The sequence below is a fragment of the Esox lucius genome, chromosome 15 (genome assembly GCF_011004845.1).
Source record: "Esox lucius isolate fEsoLuc1 chromosome 15, fEsoLuc1.pri, whole genome shotgun sequence".
Lineage (NCBI taxonomy): Eukaryota > Metazoa > Chordata > Actinopteri > Esociformes > Esocidae > Esox > Esox lucius.
In genome coordinates this window covers 10,948,277-10,952,328 of record NC_047583.1, presented here as the reverse complement: position 1 = coordinate 10,952,328, position 4,052 = coordinate 10,948,277, and positions in this window count along the sequence as shown.

The following is a 4,052-nucleotide window of genomic DNA, read 5'->3' as shown; positions in this document are numbered from 1 at the left end:
TAGATGACATCCAATAGGATTGCAAGAATCGGTTCTGCAACCAATTAAAGAGTGAAAGGCGGGACTTCAGTTTGCCCTTGAACATCCACGTTACGGATGTAACAGCAGAGAGAAGCATTTTGATTGCAGTTTACTGCAGTTGACAATTGTTATCTAAAGTGTTTATCACAAACTCATTATTGATTGAAGTATTTCTTGGAGAACAATTCGTTCTGTCGTGATTTCTGTCATCCTCTGCGTCTTTGAGCTATTTACAAATGCGGACAAACTTGATCCTGACTCACCTTTGGGACATAGAGCTAATAGTTGTTTCATTCAAATATTTCTTTTTTGAATAATGGATCTCATAGTTTTAAATGTAGTCACTCTGATTGTATGAACTTATTGCCTAGGTTTATAAGGATGCAGATGTACCCATACTCTATGCGTGAGTCATGAGTCAACACAGCTCTTTTTCAGTGTTCCTATGGACAGATGCAGCATCTTATGCAGGAGTAGTTCACAAAGCAAACGTGATGATGCAAAATGTTAATATACTCAGGAGCTCATTATACATATTCCTATTGACCTATTGGTACAGAATTATACATCCCGCATAAGACCTTGCAACGCATACACATAATTACATTACCCTCTCAGGGAGATTGAGCTTCAGAAGGTTTAGCTAAGGAGGGTCTATCGTACACGTGCAGCTGTTGTTTAGAATGAACCCCATGGCCCTGAGCCCCTCATCTCTCTGGCAGCTCTCCTCTGTTCACACTACAGGGAGGGTCAAGGTGTCACAAATTCTTTTTGTTGAGATGGAAATGCTCCCCTCCAGGGTCTGTGGATGAGTGGCAGTTACAGACCCTGCTGTGGCCGACCTTGGTGGAGAGGAGAGAGAGAGAGATGTTTGGACTGGAAAAAAGGAAAGCAGTTTGTCTGCTATGCTGCTGCTGCTATGGAAACAAGTCGACCAATCACGTACCTCAGAGAACGCTTCTTATGGACCTCCTGTCTTCCCTGTCTCTCCCAGAAAGTCACCTTTCTTGCAATTTATTCTGATAAGATGCCATTATTTAATTATCATTGAAGAGCAGGGGACAAATCAGCACCTTCCTGATAGGGCTACATGCATATTTCAGAGGTCAGCTGCATTTATATACATAATTAGAAGTGTACCATGAGAATCATACATTTCACAGTTTGCTGAAAACTAAATGTAAAAACATTATGATATTCATCAGTCTTAAAATACTATTGATAGACAGTAGGCCTGCAGTATTATAAACAGATATGTTTACTGAAAAACATGAATGAATAATGCAATAATTTAAAAGTTTTCACTGAGTTACACTCACCTAAAGGATTATTAGGAACACCATACTAATACTGTGTTTGACCCCCCCCTTCGCCTTCAGAACTGCTTTAATTCTACGTGGCATTGATTCAACAAGGTGCTGAAAGCATTCTTTAGAAATGTTGGCCCATATTGATAGGATAGCATCTTGCAGTTGATGGAGATTTGTGGGATGCACATCCAGGGCATGAAGCTCCCGTTCCACCACATCCCAAAGATGCTCTATTGGGTTGAGATCTGGTGACTGTGGGGGCCATTTCAGTATAGTGAACTCATTGTCATGTTCAAGAAACCAATTTGAAATGATTCGAGCTTTGAGACATGGTGCATTATCATGCTGGAAGTAGCCATCAGAGGATGGGTACATGGTGGTCATAAAGGGATGGACATGGTCAGAAACAATGCTCAGGTAGGCCGTGGCATTTAAACAATGCCCAAATGGCACTAAGGGGCCTAAAGTGTGCCAAGAAAACATCCCCCACACCATTACACCACCACCACCAGCCTGCACAGTGATAACAAGGCATGATGGATCCATGTTCTCATTCTGTTTATGCCAAATTCTGACTCTACCATCTGAATGTTTCAACAGAAATCAAGACTCATCAGACCAGGCAACATTCTTCCAGTCTTCAACTGTCCAATTTTGGTGAGCTTGTGCAAATTGTAGCCTCTTTTTCCTATTTGTAGTGGAGATGAGTGGTACCCGGTGGGGTCTTCTGCTGTTGTAGCCCATCCGCCTCAAGGTTGTGCGTGTTGTGGCTTCACAAATGCTTTGCTGCATACCTTGTTTGTAACAAGTGATTATTTCAGTCAAAGTTGCTCTTCTATCAGCTTGAATCAGTCGGCACATTCACCTCTGACCTCTAGCATCAACAAAGCATTTTCGCCCACCGGACTGCCGCATACTGGGTGTTTTTCCCTTTTCACACCATTCTTTATAAACCCTAGAAATGGTTGTGCGTGAAAATCCCAGTAACTGAGCAGACTGTGAAATACTCAGACCGGCCCGTCTGGCACCAACAACCATGCCATGCTCAAAATTGCTTAAATCACCTTTCTTTCCCATTCTGACATTCCGTTTGGAGTTCAGGAGATTGTCTTGACCAGGACCACACCCCTAAATGCATTGAAGCAACTGCCATGTGATTGGTTGATTAGATAATTGCATTAATGAGAAATTGAACAGGTGTTTCTAATAATCCTTTAGGTGAGTGTACATTTCATATAAGGAAATCAGTCAATTCAAATTAATTTAATTTATGGATTTCACATAACTTCGAACACAGATATGCATCTGTTAGTCAAAGATGCCTTCTATGCAGAGCACCTCAGACATGTTCAGTGGGTGACAACGTTGTTATACAGACCATGAAAGAACTGCATCATGTTCATCTTCCAGGAGTTGTGTACAGATTCATATAACAGAGGATTGTGCTTTATTATGCTGAAACACGAGACGACAGCGATGGATAAATGGTAAAGCAATGGGCCTCAGGACCTCGCTCTGGCAAAACTTTGGCCCAGACCACCAAACCCAAGCCCCAGACCACCAAAAGGACACCAGAACAGACCACCATCTGCCCTGAGACTAGGCAGAGAATGGCCTGCGGAGTTCTCTCCCATCACACAAGCCCTATGGGGCAGACAGAAAAAGGTAGTCGGTGACTCAACACATTCAGTTCGAGTGTAAAAAAAAAAGCCTCTTAGGGACACCATGGGGGAACACAAGTGAGCCTGTGACTCAGACGCTGTAATAGCATTGGAGGGAAGGTATCCCATTAGAAAAATGGAAGCCTACTGGGCAGGGATTCATCAGCCCAGTTCCTAAGCCTAACCTTACTGCCACTGGGCTAGACAACACTTAGTCATAGGATATACTAGATGACTCTTCAGTAAAGACTTAAACATTGAGACTGAGTTGGAATATCTTACATGGTTCTCATTCCAAAAATAATGGAAGAAATGGGAGAAAGCCCTGCCACTTGCTGTTTGATTAAGCCAGGAGGCCTGCATCTTGTGACTACAGTATTGGCTATTTATGGATTTGTGAGGCAGGACTCATTCAGAGAGGTGAGTAGAAGAAAATGCATGTAATTCTTTGTAGGTTAGCAGTAGTTAAAAAATGTGTTAACAAACTGCCAGTTTGGAGAGGCTAGCGCTAAAAAAATTATAATATCACTCAGTTTTACAGGCGTGTTAGCAGGCGTGTTAAGACATTTTTGAAGTCTATGTAGGGTCTTATCAGGGTCATTGGAAAGAAGAGCATTGGAATAGCCTAAACTTAAAAAAAAAACACTTGTTTAAGTACTGTTTGCCACAAAATTAATTGACAAGAAAGACAGTAGACCTACATCCTGTCTTCAGACAAACCAGAAGAAAGTAATATACTCTTCCAGCAAATGTTCACAGTACCTTTGATTTTTCGGGGGGACCGAACATCCACAGATACTGATATCAGAAACGAATATCTTTCTAATTGATAGGATCTAACTTCTGCATAGTCCAATGTGAGTTTCCAATCAAGTGAATGTGTTGTTCAATAGTGTCATATAGTCACTATGACCAAGATCCAAAATCTGACAACATTGGAAGGTAATTAACAACTGTCCTGGGTGTACTCTCAGTACTATGATCTAGTATTATGAGTTAAGATGCTCTGAGTGCCCAATGATATCTTTGCTGGCTAATTGAAATACCATTACAATTTTGT